Source organism: Perca fluviatilis, chromosome 1, assembly GCF_010015445.1.
Source record: "Perca fluviatilis chromosome 1, GENO_Pfluv_1.0, whole genome shotgun sequence".
NCBI classification, from domain to species: Eukaryota; Metazoa; Chordata; class Actinopteri; order Perciformes; family Percidae; genus Perca; species Perca fluviatilis.
The window spans coordinates 6985836-7001545 of NC_053112.1; positions in this window are offsets into that span (position 1 = coordinate 6985836).

Genomic DNA, 15710 nt, shown 5'->3' on the forward strand with positions numbered 1-15710 from the left:
TACGGAACCATCCACGTTATTTCTTTTTGACAATTTGTTGTCCCATTTGAAAACCCACATTTCTGATATAAAAACTTTTTGAAAATGAGTCAAATTTGTTTTTTTTGTCTAAAATAAATAACGTGGATGGTTCCGTACAACGCTCTTCACAAGTAAAATAAATGAACAGTTCACTACTTTCATTGAATGTGGGTGTTTTGTTAAATTTTATAGTATTTGAAGAAAATAATTGATAAAATAACGTTAAGAAAAAGCTTCAAAAACGTTGAAAAGTAACAAAAACATCAGGAAAAGCTTCAAAAACATCGAGGTAAAGCGACAAAAGTGTCAAAAAAGATGGCCAAAACATTGAAAAAAGGTTACATTTTTTAAAATGTTCAGAAAAAACTCTATAATAAATTCCGGAAAAGGGACAAAGTGTCAGAAAAGTGACAAAAATGTCGAAAAAATTGACAAAAATGTCGGAAAATGTGACAAAAATGTCGGGAAATGTGACAAAAAAGTTTGAAAATCTGACAAAAATGTCGGAAAAAGTGACAAAACGTTGGAAAAAGTGACAAAAATGTCGGAAAAAGTGACAAAACGTCGGAAAAAGTGACAAAACGTCGGAAAAAGTGACAAAAATGTCGGAAAAAGTGACAAAACGTCGGGAAAAGTGACAAAACTTCAGAAAAAGTGACAAAAATGTCGAAAAATTGACAAAACATCGGAAAAAGTGACAAAATGTTCTGAAAAAGTGACAAAAATGTCGGAAAAAGCTACAAAAACTTGGTAAAAAAAGAACAAAAATCTAAAAAAACTGGGAAAAACTGGGAAAAAAAGCTTCTTACGGTAAAATTTTGACCCAGAAAAACAAACAGGCGGGTTAATGCAGCAGTGAATCAACATGTGTGGAGTCTGAAGTCAGTCACAAGTCTCTCCGCCTGCTGCTCTTAAAACGTCCGTGTTTGTTTACGCTCGGCTGACTTTAATCCCAGGTTTCTTGGGTTGCACGGGCCTGTCAGTCAAAGCGGTGACAGCAGCACCGAAGGGCTCCTCAAACAGCCGGCCGGCACCCAAAAACACAAGCAGCGACTCGTTACTGCAGCTCCAGAAACTAAGTCCACCGCAAACAAACAGCAGGGAACTCTCCCTCCCCGGGGTGAAGAGCTCAAATTAGCAAAAACACCTTCAGAGAGATCGGATAACGACACACACATCTGCGACCGGGAAGACAAACGGCACGTCGAGGCTTTATGTGTCCTGTTCGAATGATGTCATTTCTAATGTGAGGTCAGCACGCGCACACAGCGACGAAACAATTAGATAGGTCTTCTTATGGTCTTCTGATGGTCTTCTGATGGTCTTCTGATGCTGTTAATTAGTTAAAATACAAAGACAAAAATGGCTCTTTTTTTTCTTTTTTCTTCTCTCTTTTCCGCCGGGTGGCACACTCGCGGTGTGACGCGAGTGTCCGCTACAGAGTCTGCTACAGAGCATGCTACAGAGCATACTACAGAGTCCGCTACAGAGTCCGCTACAGAGTCTGCTACAGATTCTGCTACAGAGTCTGCTACAGAGCATGCTACAGAGCCTGCTACAGAGTCTGCTACAGAGTCTGCTACAGAGTCTGCTACAGAGCCTGCTACAGAGTCTGCTACAGAGTCTGCTACAGAGTCTGCTACAGAGCATGCTACAGAGTCTGCTACAGAGTCTGCTACAGAGCATGCTACAGAGCCCGCTACAGAGTCTGCTACAGAGCCTGCTACAGAGTCTGCTACAGAGTCTGCTACAGAGCATGCTACAGAGCATGCTACAGAGCCTGCTACAGAGCCCGCTACAGAGTCTGCTACAGAGCCTGCTACAGAGTCTGCTACAGAGTCTGCTACAGAGTCTGCTACTGAGTCTGCTACAGAGCATGCTACAGAGCATGCTACAGAGTCTGCTACAGAGCCCGCTACAGAGTCTGCTACAGAGCCCGCTACAGAGTCTGCTACAGAGCCTGCTACAGAGCATGCTACAGAGTCTGCTACAGAGCCTGCTACAGAGTCTGCTACAGAGCCCGCTACAGAGTCTGCTACAGAGTCTGCTACAGAGTCTGCTACAGAGCATGATACAGAGTGGCAGTCACGTGATCGGGAAGTATTTTCATGGGCTCTGGATGGGATGGGAGCGCCAATTGATTCCCGTCTCACCCTCTACCTCCGACGTCTGCTTCGGCACATCAGAGAGAAGCGGAGGCATTTAAGTGGCACCGAAATGAGGCACTGAAATCTGCGTCGCTATTCGGTTCTCAACCCTACAGCATGCTGAGAGACTTTGGATACATTTTGTCGCACTGTGCTTTAGAACGCAACTGCTGTGAAACACTCAGGAAATAACATTTATTTCTCTCATTCACAGCTCCGTTCTGCTCTCTCTCTCTCTCTCTCTCTCTCTTCGCTGGCAGCCCAACGTTTCTGCAGCGGCTTTTACTTTCACTTAAGTACGATTTTGAATTCAGGATGTGTACTTGTAACAGTGAGTATTTTTTTTACAATGTATTGTTGCTACTTTTACTTAAGTAAAAGATCTCAGTACTTCTCTCACCATTGCCGTTTCCTCAGTGTCACACACCCTTCTTTTTACCTGATTGGATGAAGGCACCAATGCCCCCGAGCTAATAACGATGTTAGCGTCTCATTTTTGAATCTGGAAAAACACGTCAGCTGTTCAGAAAAATGTCAAATCTCTCCTGGACATCAGTATGGACCAATATCGTCCTACGGTCTGGAGCACTTTCCTTAAATCATACTCTTGTAATTCTTCTTTCCGTGCTGAAACAGTCTGTCGTTTTCCACCAGAGAGGGAATTAAATCGCCAGCATGTTTCTATTGTTTCGTCAGAAGTCACAGATCAAATGTTGGAGGCCAGTTTTTTTTCCATTAGTGCTGAAATAGACCTGGATCACAGCTCAGCAGAAACACATTCCTCTCTGGCACTCCAAGACTCGACTTAATGGGGATTCCCTGGAAGGCACCGGCTCTCTTTTTTTTTTCTTCTCTTCTGCTGCTTCTTTAAGTGTTAATCCTTGGGAAACTTCGACCCGTAGCGGCTTGTTTGAAGCGAGCCGGTGGCTGTCCGACTAAGTACGGCCCCCAGTCATCTGAATCATTAGATTAGGCTTAGGCATCGCCCCCCGACAAAAGAGATTCCCTATCACCGTTTGTTTCAAGGAGAGGCCTCCGCTTCAGCCAGTCACGGCCTCAGAAGCGAGAGGCACTTGGGAAGGAAATACATCAAAAGGTAGGATGCCGAAAAACAAGATGCACTCCACTTCTGCAGGGTCTGATTCATGGTTCGCACGGCGCAGGCATCTGCTGTTTACGCGGTGCCAAGGCACTGGTTATTGTCCCGAGGGCCGTTTTACTTTGAAAGGGATGAGAGACAGGAAGTCAACACCAGGAGAATGACCCAATTGTATTTATTGTTTTCTGTCATATTGATCTTTTATTAACATGAGATATCAGCTGATCAGATCTGACCCACGCTGAAAAACAAGCAGTGTTGTTCAAGCAGCAAAATACGACTTATATTTACACTTCTAGTGGCGGCGCCCTCTAGTGGCGGTAGTAGTTACAACGGGAGCAAAGCAGGAAGTAGTGGTTGGGGGATGCAGGTTGGGGGTGGGGGGTGGATTAGTTATTAGGAATCCTACGTAACTTCTAGGCAAGTCCCACCCTACGAAGCAGCCCGATTGGTTGGGGTTAGGCATTGACCTCGAGTGGTTAAGGTTAGCATAGCTGATTGGTCAGGGGATAGGACCTGAACAAATCTGGTTACGTTACCTTGTGTAAGCATGGACGCCTGGCCAATAGTAGCGTGTGAATGCTATTAAAGGGCGGATCCCTCCTAGAAGTTGCGCGGGTTCTATAATAACCAAGGGGGAGTAAGCTTCGCTTCAGAACTCGAACCTCCTATGGCGCCATTTTGATGCTACAAAGCCATCACCTCCCGTTAGCATCCCATTGAGTAGCATTAATTTTGGCGTCACTTTGACAGCGAATAACTTAACATCTGAAGAGTTTAAAGACTCTATTTGTCCGTTGTTTATTTCTAAAGAAACACGACAATGTATAAAAGGCTCCATTACCTTGGACCTCACGTTATGGCTCCGTATAAAAGCCACGTTATGGCTCCGTTTATAAAAGACACTTTTATAAAAATAGGCTAACGATTGTGTCATAACCACGAGACTTACTGTCACACAGTAGAGGAATTACCGTATAGTACAGGAGAAGCTCGCAGGCAGTTTGGACTTCCATTATCTGTTTAGGTTTAATGACTAATGTTAACTAGCATGTTAGTGATCAGTAATTAGCCTGTGCCCATGTTATCTCCTTACATATACCTACGCTCTGCGTCTCTGTAAGATTGGGAATGATTGAGATTTCTCTTGGCACAGCTACCAGAAGACTTCACACTTTCAGACAGGTTGCTCACGTCACATCTACGTCTTCAAGCTCAGTTGGAGGCTGCTCAGTAACGCTCAGCCAGCACCGGGAAAGAGACTTCTAGTATCCTTCACTGGTCTCCGTCCAGAGACACGGGGTTTGGTGGTCCATTCTTATATACTGTCTATGATAATAACGTGGGGTGGATGTGTCTAACAAACCAACCCGTTCTCACTCCGAACAGGTAAAATACGCCCGATTGGGCAGTTTTCCTAAACCCAACTGTCCCGTTCTTCTTTATCTAAACCCAACTGTCCCGTTCTTCTTTATCTAAACCCAACTGTCCCGTTCTTCTTTATCTAAACCCAACTGTCCCGTTCTTCTTTATCTAAACCCAACTGTCCCGTTTTCTTTATCTAAACCCAACTGTCCCGTTCTTTCTTTACCTAAACCCAACTGTCCGTTCTTCTTTATCTAAACCCAACTGTCCCGTTCTTCTTTACCTAAACCCAACTGTCCCGTTCTTCTTTATCTAAACCCAACTGTCCCGTTCTTCTTTATCTAAACCCAACTGTCCCGTTCTTCTTTACCTAAACCCAACTGTCCCAAAAGTGACGCCAATAGTCCCATCCCAGCGTGTTTAGATAAAGAGTGTTCAGATCTGACGCTTAAGGAGACTTTTAGACTTTTTTAGACCTGACCAAGCGTCCGTATTTTATGTACTGTGAGTGAGAAAAGCAAAAGAAGTTTTGTAAAGGCACAAACTGTTTTTTTTCTCCGTACAGCCAATAAAGTTGTGAGTGGGTGGGTCAGGGAAGGGAAGGGACTTTGTGAGTTTGTGTATGTTTTATATTCCGTATGAAAAAAGACGTTTCGGAAACCCACTAACTACGACCAAAACAAAGTTGCAGGAATGTGAAGCGAAATCACTTCAAAGAGTCTCGTTTTGTCTCGTGCAGCATCTAATCTCCCTCCCCTTTGAAGACGAATATCATTGTCATTTTCCCGTCGCTGACAGCCCTGATAGGAATATTCATGTTGGAGAAGGAGGAGGTGTGTGTGTGTGTGTGTGTGTGTGTGTGTCTCTAGATTTGCTTCTTAAACAGCCGAGGAGCCATTTTGTGCAGAAGGAGTCCCGGACATGTCAGGGCTGTTGACAGTCTGTGCTCGGGATTAGTGGGCCAGCGGCGAGGCGGCCCCTAATCCCTCACTGTATCGTAATCTATTTACCCGCCGCGCTGAAGGGATTTCCATATGAAACTATACACACACAGAGATGCTGGAAGTGTTCAAAATCATAAATCATCATTTGGCTTTTTACCCACTTTTGCAGCCTGTTTGTTTTTTTCTTTTAACTTTCGACTGATGCACCAACAGCCGCTGGTGCTGATTGGACTCAAAGTAGTGAGGGGCAGACGGCGAAAACTCAACATTAAAAAACCCCACATCAATGGGAAAAACCCCCCAAAAAACCTTACTCTCATTTATGTTTTATGCCATGTTTAAAGGTCCGATGTGTGGGAATTTCTCCCATCTAGCGTTGAGATCATATATCGCAATAAACTCTCTCGCGCCACGCAGTTCAAAGTACGTATTGCAGCTACGGTAGCCTTCACGCTTCAGAAAGCCAAGATGTCATCCACGTCTTCATCCAGCTTTCCCTCCGGCGATCAGGTCCGTTCGTTTAATTTTTATTAATTAATGGTGCTGTCAGTTAAACGCGTTATTGACGGCGTTAACGCAAACCTATTTTAACGCGAGATTAACGTTCTTTTTGGCCTAGCAAACTTTGTAGTTTAACTACAACACCACACCGGATCTAGCTAGACCGGAAACTAAACAACAGGCACGTGGCACACACTTGTTTGGGCTCGCTAAAGAGTAGCAGGCTAACGATACGTTTTGAGTGGATGGCGAGCGCGAGACGCCGAAATGGACGGCAATAAGATTCTGAATGTAAAGTTTAGTTTTAAAAAGTTTCCAAATGGTTCCATTGACATGACCAAAGTGATCTGTGTGTGTTTTGTCGTTGTGGACTGAGCTATCATCGCAGCATGTCCAGTCTGGAATACCTCTTGATGGCCGAGCACACATCTGATGGCTGAGCACACAGCTGATGGCCGAGCACACAGCTGATGACCGAGGACACAGCTGATGACCGAGGACACAGCTGATGGCCGAGCACACAGCTGATGGCCGAGCACACGGCTGATGACCGAGGACACAGCTGATGACCGAGGACACAGCTGATGACCGAGGACACAGCTGATGACCGAGGACACAGCTGATGACCGAGGACACGGCTGATGGCCGAGCACACGGCTGATGGCCGAGCACACGGCTGATGACCGAGGACACGGCTGATGGCCGAGCACACAGCTGATTGCCGAGCGCACAGCTGATGGCCGAGCGCACAGCTGATGGCCGAGCGCACAGCTGATGGCCGAGCGCACAGCTGATGCCTATTCTCCCTCGTCAAAGCCCGGCGACAAAAGCACAAAGCAAGCCGATCCACTTTTCCATGTTGATAAGAGCATTAAAATGAGAAAAAATAATGGAACAAAAAGAAATCAAGGGACATTTAGAATAGATAAAAATGTGCGATTAATTGCGAGTTAACTATGACATATTATAGTTAACTATAATATATATAATATTAATATTTTAATCGTTTGACAGCACTATTAATTAACCTACCTGTCCAGATCCTTCTGGACAGGTAGGTAATTAGGCGTCTCTTTCGATCCCCTTTTCCTTCATCAGCTATCGTCTTGGGTGTTTTATTAAATTTTTTAGCATTTAAAAAAAATATTGAGATGTTTCGGAAAACAGTATCCTCGCCGAACATTGACCCTTCTGTGATTGTCCTTCATGTAATATTAGTCTAAATAATCCATAATTTCTGCTTTTCTAACTCAAGAATTAGGTACAGTTTCCTATAAATGAGGTTTTTAATTGACCATGAATGCCAAAAATAAGTGTAAAACTATAGTGGTAGCAAGTCGGTGTTAGTGGTGTTTATACACGGTAGTGAAAAGAAGCCATGAACGTGAAAAAAAGAGACCAAAACGTCAGCAAATGTGTCGATTTTCAAATCAATCAATCATTTGGTTAAATCTCCTGATCGATTAGTCGACATCTGTCGTCCAAAGTTGTTTCTGTTCCGCCCTTCAGAAAAAAAGTAAGAAGCCAAAAAGCCGAGTCACTTCGTCACTACAAAAACGGAGAATAAAAGGTTGAGGCCCCCTGGGGGGGTAAGGGGGGAGAAGCTGCCCGGGATAATAAGACATCCAGAACAGCTGTTCTTGTCTAGAATACACTCAGAGATCTCCTGAACATGGCCTACAGATTAGAGCTAAATCCCGGCTCGTGTTTGCACGAGGCAGCGGTGCACGCTGGGAAAAAGCCCAGCAGGACGCAGCGCGTGCAAACACACGTCCCGGACGCCATGTTTACCGCACAACTGTTTGTCCAGCTGCTAGAGGGGGTACGGCGCGAGGAGAAAAGGAGACGGCTGTTAATTAAAATCGTGATTTGTCCCTTTTTCCCTCGGATCAAATGAGCTGTACATTACTGTGGACACGGCCAAACAAACAGCGGGGGAGGGGGGGGGTGCCAGGCAACATGTTTGCTAACCTGCATGGCTGCGGGGAGGAGGGGTTTGATTATCGACACCCTGTTTGGATGTTCCTTCGGGTGCCAGAGATAACATTTAAACTGCCGTGAGCGCTCTGGGAGCCATAGCATGTCTCCGTCAGCTAAGAGCTCTTTAAAACACTGAGGGCCAGATGTACTAACGCTTAAATGTACGTACACGAGGGCCCGAGAGTTAACCTTCCTGTTGTCTTCCCGTCGACTGGGAAACTTTCTGTTTTTCTGGGTCAAAATTTAAAATACAAACTTTTTTTTCCAACACTTTGGTCGTCTTTTTCGACACTTTTGTAGCTTTTTAATCGTTTTTGTCATTTTTGTCACTTTTTTCGTCGTCTTTGTCACTGTTTTCATCGTTTTTGTCGATTGTTTCTGCACTTTTTGGTGTTTTGTTTAAAAAAAAATTTCTCCATGTTTTTGAATATTTTTCCGACATTTTTGGAACCAGGATTGAATACAGTTGATCATTATTTACTCCTAGATAAATTGTATTTGATTGGCTTAAGTCAAGGATCGTTATTATGGTTTAATTCCTATTTACATGGTAGGCGTCAATATGTTGCATTACAAAATACACGCTCCACTAGTTTAATTATAGGTAAAGGTGTGCACCAAGGCTCTGTACTGGGGCCACTTCTCTTTTCTGTTTATATTAATGATATGCTCAGTATTTGTTTATCCTGTAATGTTCATCTTTATGCTGATGATACAGTTCTATATACATCGTATAACCAGAAGGACCAGGTACAGAATGCATTACAATTGGATTTTATTATTGTACAGAATTGGCTCAGAGAGCACAACCTTTAACTTAACGAGAAAAAAACTTGCACTATGTTGTTTAAACTGAGACCATCTGAAGTTACTATGAATGAATTACAAATTTGTATGATTGATGGAAGATCTCTTGTAAATGTAAATGCATTTAAGTACCTGGGTTTGTGGTTAGATACTGAGCTATCATTTAATACTCATATTGAAGCTACAGTCAAGAAAGTCAAACAATGTTTGTGTCAGTTGTACCGTTCAATTGATTGCTTTACATTTGATACAAGAAAGCGCATTGCACACCAACTTCTATTACCACTAATTGATTATGCTGATATTGTCTACCATACATCAATAAACTAAAACAATAAAAACTGGAATAAACTCCCATTGTCATTGAAATCTATTACATCGTTACATTCATTTAAAGCGGCACTATTTTTATATTTAAAGATACCATGTTCATGTTTTAATTCTGAATGTTGTATTATTATAATGCTGTATTATTATGTGAATAGCTTATGAATAGCTTATGAGGACTCATTACTTATTACTGTCAATGTAACCATGTAATTTATTGTATAATTTGGGGAGGTGGTGGACTTGGGGGGGAGGGGGGAGGGGAGCATACTGTGAATGATGTTTTGTTGAGTTTGTTTTTGTGATGTTTTTCTCCTACACCCTGCTACATCCTGCTATGCCCTTCTACGTCCTGCAGTGCCCAGCTACGCTCTGCAGTGCCCTGCTACGTCCTCCTACGTCCTGCCGTGCCCTGCTATGCCCTGCTACGTCCTGCTACGCCCTTCTACGTCCTGCAGTGCCCTGCTATGTCCTGCTATGTCCTGCTACGTCCTGCAGTGCCCTGCTATGTCATGCTACGTCCTGCGATGTCCTGCTATGTCATGCTACGTCCTGCTATGTCCTGCTACGCCCTTCTATGTCCTGCAGTGCCCTGCTATGTCCTGCTACGTCCTGCTACGTCCTGTAGTGCCCTGCTATGTCCTGCAGTGCCCTTCTACGTCCTGTAGTGCCCTGCTACGTCCTGCAGTGCCCTGCTACGCCCTGAACTACTACGACTACTATTTGTAGTCATTGTTCCATTATCTTTATTGTGACTATTATCGCCACTGTTCATCACACCCCCAACCGGTACCGTCAGACACCTCCCACCAAGAGCCTGGGTCTGTCCCAGGTTTCTCCATAAAAGGGAGTTTTTCTTCGCCACTGTCGCACTACATGCCTGCTCTTGGGGGAATAACTGGAAATGTTGGGTCTTTGTGAATTATAGAGTGTGGTCTAAGACCTACTCTATCTGTAAAGTGTCTTGAGATAACTCTTGTTATGATTTGATACTATAAATAAAATTGAATTGAATATGTCCACCCAGTTTATTCAAAACAGGCACCATATATTCATTATTGACTCTTGTCTCATGTCTTGTCTCTGTTGTGGAGCGGTTTATCCTGACAGAAGTTGTTATGTAATGTGTGACACAGAGCTAATAAGAGACGATAGCTTCCTCTAATTTGGGCTCTCCGTCGTTTGCTGTTGGTTTAAGTATCTCAAAGATATCAAACGTTAAACTTTGTCCAATAAATCCATTTGATTTGTCACATGAAATTGTTCGAGGTACAATTCCACTGAAACGTAATAAGGATTCATGCAAAATATTTACGTACATTAACTTCTGATTGGGACGATTCCATTGAAATAAATTGATTTAGCATTTAATCCCTCGACTGCTGCAAAGGAGCCACTCAGTGTTTATTTTGGGAAACGTGTGTGTGTGTGTGTGTGTGTGTGTCTGTCTGCGTGTGTGTGTGTCTGTGTCTGTATGTGTGTCTTTGTGTGTCTGTGTGTCTTTGTCTGTGTGTGTGTGTGTGTCTGTGTGTCTGTCTATCTGTGTGTGTTTGTGTGTCTGTGTCTCTGTGTCTCTCTGTGTATCTCTGTGTGTCTATGTATCTTTGTGTTTGTGTGTGTGTATGTGTGTGTGTGCAAGGTATACTGTTAAGTGTTGTATGTGCATGCTTTTTATGTGTGTGTGTGTGTGTGTGTGTGTGTGTGTGTGTCTGTGTGCCTCTATGTGTGTGTGTGTGTCTATGTGTGTGTGTGTGTGTCTGTGTGCCTCTCTGTGTGTGTGTGTGTGTGTGTGTGTGATGATTCCATTGAAATAAATTGCATTTAATCCCTCGACTGCTGCTAAGGAGCCACTCAGTGTTTATTCTGGGAAACCTCCAGGTGTGTGTGTGTGTGTGTGTGTGTGTGTTTGTGTGTGTGTGTGTGTGCGTGTGTGTGTGTGTGCAGACACAGTCTAAATGACAAAAAGCTCTCAGTGAAAGCTCTCTGAATAAATAAAGGTTAAACTGTAAAGGGTTAGGAGAAGATAATTGGCTGCCCTCTACCTCTCCCTAGAAATATCTTTACAGTTCCCGCTGCCGAAAAAAATAAATAAAAAAAGCCCAAAGCAAACTAAAAGATCCGTGTCATCCCAGACACACTCGGTTTGAACTGTTTCAGGACAATTCAAACACGGACAAACAGACTCAGAAAAAATAATTGCACTTAACGCCGAATCGTGCCGTGAATGTCTCGTATGTCTGTTTGTGTCTTTACTTTCGTTTTTAAAACTCTTTCATATATTTTATAGTGACTTTTAGAGCCTCTTGTGTGTGTGTGTCTGTGTGTGTGTGTGTGTGTGTGTGTGTGAGCCTCTTTAATACTTTTGTATTCACCTGTGTTGCACTTTAGCTGATGTTTACACTGAAAGGAACTGCGTCCAATTACGTTTCTACGTGTACAACATTAAAGACTATTCTATTCCACTAAAAACAACAATCATTCATAACTGTGTGTGTGTGTGTCTGTGTGTCTGTGTCTGTGTGTGTGTATGTGTGTTTCTGTGTTTCTCTGTCTTTGTGTGTGTGTGTGTGTGTGTGTGTGTCTGTCTGTGTGAGTGTGTCTGGGTCTGTGTGTGTGTCTGTGTCTCTGTGTGTGTGTGTGTGTGTGTGTGTCTGTCTGTGTGTCTCCGACAGTGTGTGTGTGTGTGTGTGTATGTATGTGTCTGTTTCTCTGTCTGTGTCTGTGTGTACGTGTCTCTGTGTGTGTGTGTGTCTGTGTGTGTTTACACTGAAAGGAACTGCGTCCAATTACGTTTCTACAAGTACAACAATAAAGACTATTCTATTCCACTAAAAACAACAATCATTCATAACTGTGTGTGTGTGTCTGTGTGTGTCTGTGTGTGTGTGTCTGTGTCTGTGTTTGTGTGTGTGTCTCTGTGTCTGTGTGTGTGTTTATGTGTCTGTGTGTGTGTGTTTCTGTGTGTCTGTCTTTGTGTGTGTGTGTCTGTGTGTGTGTGTCTCGGTCTGTGTATGTGTGTTTCTGTGTCAGTGTGTGTGTCTCTGTGTCTGTGTGTTTATGTGTCTGTGTGTGTGTTTCTGTGTGTCTCTGTCTTTGTGTGTGTGTGTGTCTGTGTGTGTGTGTGTGTGTCTGTGTCTCTGTGTGTGTGTGTGTGTGTCTCGGTCTGTGTGTGTGTCTGTGTCTCTGTGTGTGTGTGTGTGTGTGTGTGTGTCGGTCTGTGTGTCTCCGACTGTGTGTGTGTGTGTATGTGTCTGTTTCTCTGTCTGTGTCTGTGTGTCTCTGTCTGTGTGTGTGTCTGTGTGTGTGTCTGTGTCTCTGTGTGTGTGTTTCTGTGTGTCTCAGTGTGTGTGTGTGTCTCTGTCTGTGTGTGTGTGTCTGTGTGTGTCTCTGTCTGTGTGTGTGTCTCTGTCTGTATGTGTGTGTGTGTCTGTGTCTCTGTGTGTGTGTGTCTCTGTCTGTGTGTGTCTCTGTCTGTATGTGTGTGTGTGTGTCTGTGTCTGTGTGTGTGTCTCTGTCTGTGTGTGTCTCTGTCTGTATGTGTGTGTGAGCCTCTTTAATACTTTTGTATTCACCTGTGTTGCACTTTTGCTGATGTTTACACTAAAAGGAACTGCGTCCAATTACGTTTCTACGTGTACAACATTAAAGACTATTCTATTCCACTAAAAACAACAATCATTCATTCATAACTCATCACATCTGCCGTTGTGTTTCACAGCCAAACCGAAGGTGTTGATGGGACACGTTAAAACCAGTTAAACCAGTTAAACCAGTTCGGTATAACTGCTCCTGTGATGATGATTTCATGTTGGAAACAGTTTCTGTGAGACGACCGTGAAGCGATCATTGTAGAAATAAAGGTTTTCTGTCAAACTTGCTCATGTTTTAACAAGACTTTATTATAAAGACACGAATGTACAACTTTCAGATTTCAATGGAATACTGACATTGCGTGTCTAATTTCACTTTTCAACAAAAAAAAAAACCCCAAATCTTTCACCTTTTATAAACAAGTGCTGCCAATTCAACACCCCTCCCCCCCCCCCCCCCCCTCCCACACAGGCTGGACGACGAGTTTCTGAACAAGAATCAAACATTGGAAATCAGATAGAAATGAACATCGGCAACCTGAAAATCATAGCAGCGTCATGTTTTAGATTTATTTATTTTTTTAAACAAAAAGCTCACTCATGACAGATTTATGTTATTTTTTTTTTTCCATGTTATTTCTTCGAAGAATAATCCCAAACGATTCCCCAGACTGCACACTTTTAAAAAAGGCCTTCAGGAGTTGTGAACGTGTCCGTTTCTCTCGAGTTCTGGAGTAGAAAAATAATCCCTGGCCGAGTCCGATCCGCTTAATGGCGACAGAGCACAACCCCGAGGCTTCGGGTTTCTGTTGCGTCGTTTTCAGTCCGTTTTACAATTAAACTTTATTTAAAATGTCTCTACAGAAGAGAGGCGAAGTCCCTCCCCTTCCTGTGGACCACCATGGGACAGTTATTTCCGGAAAAAAAAAAGATGTCCGGTAGTGAACGGGGAGAGACTAATTGCATGAGCGGAAAACAGATCTCAATTCCAAAATTTATAAAAAAATGCATGTCTCCTTCACAAACAATCCAAGGCACTCCGCCTTTATTTTACATGGCAATGTAATGTATTTATATTTGGAATTGACTCAATTCAGACATACACCCTGTTGAAGATGTGAGTCGAAATGCGTCGGTCATTTTAACCCTTGTGTTGTCTTCCCGTCAACTATGAACTTGTTGTCCTGGTCAAAATGTATACACATTTTTTGACGATTTTTTTCAAGTTTTTTTTAATGCTTTTTATCCCCACTACCACCATTATATAAACCACTAATACCAACTTGTTCACACAAGTTTTACACTTATTCTATTCATGGTCAATAAACCTCATTTACATGAAATTATATTAAATTTTTGAGTTGATAAAAAGCGGAAATGATGATTTGTTTTGACTAGTTAAGATCAGAGGATGTTGAGTGCATCACAGACAGGTTTATGTGAAAGTTTAGTCAGGATACTGTTCTATAAAATCATATAAAACTGAATAAAAAAAAAGAACCAAAATTCAATGAAAGTAGTCATTCATTTGACTTGTGGATACCGTTGAATGAAACCAGCCATGTTATATTGGGGGCAATTTGGTTGATGCGAACCCAAATTTCTGATATGGAAACTGGAGAACAGGAGTGTTAAATACATTGCCATGTAAAATAAAGGCATTTTAAGTTTTGCATAAAAAGCTGCAGAGTGCCTTGGATTGTTTTAGAAGGAGACAAGCGTTTCTATAATCTTTTTCGATTTGAGATGCGTTTCCACCCGCGATATCCAAAGAGCACCTGTGGTCGAGTACCAGAAAGAGCCAGCAGCCCTTCCACTCCTTCGTCTGAATGTTTGGATGCCGTTTCAATTGAGCCGTTAATTGCACAAATGTCCGTCAGTTTAAAAGACAATTTAACGAGCGAAGAAAAGTCTCAGTTTGTCGTAGCACCACTTAACCCTTGTGTTGTCCGTTTTGCATAAAGTATACATTTTCAAATTCTGTGTTACATCTTCAAAGCCAACTTCATTCTGACTTATCACTGCTAGTTTTACACTTACGTTTGGAATTCATGGTCATAAACCTCATTCATATAAAAATGTGCCTAATTGTGAGTTAAAAACTCCAGACATTATGAATTATTTTAGCTAATAATTAAGATCAGAGGAACGTATGTTGATGCATAATCATAGCCTGTTTAGTATTTAGTATTTATTTTTGGCTAATTTGGTTGAAAAATATCAGCAGAAAACTACACTTTATAATGTATCTGTCGTTCTGTTTTTAGCACTGCCTTTTATGTTTAATTCAATGTTCAATTTGTTCAATAAAAGAACGTTGGAAATGATTTTCTTTCGTTTGTTTTGAATTCAACAAGCAGTTTGTTGTATTTTAGCAGAATACTGAAAGCAGCACAACTGAGAACACTTTAATTTCCGTTTATGTATCGCAAGTAATACAGCTATCGCGCTATATCTAACAATTTTGTCGCATATTTTCCTCGTATGGTGCAGCCCTAGCAGAGACACCGGAGCTAACGACGTATTTTCACAGGCTGATACCTCAGCAGTTTTATGACAAACTGAGACTTTCGTGACTTGCAAAATTATCTTTTAAACTGACAAACATCAGATGTGTAATTCATGGCTTAATTCAAACGGGATCACACGTTATCTGTAGGGTTGGGTACCGAAACCTGGCTCCACTATGGAACCGGTTCCCGGATTAGGACGCAAATTTCGGTTCCTCATTTCGGTTCCACTTAATGGTGTCGACCGATAAAAATATCACTCTCTCTGTAGTCTACCCTTAGCTAGCTACCGAAAATGTAAGCTACTTTTACAATGCCATATTTTCCCTCTGGGCTCACCAAAACGAACATAAAAATATCACTCTCTCTGTAGTCTACCGTAAGCTAGCTAGCGTTATTGTAGGCTCCTTTTACAATGC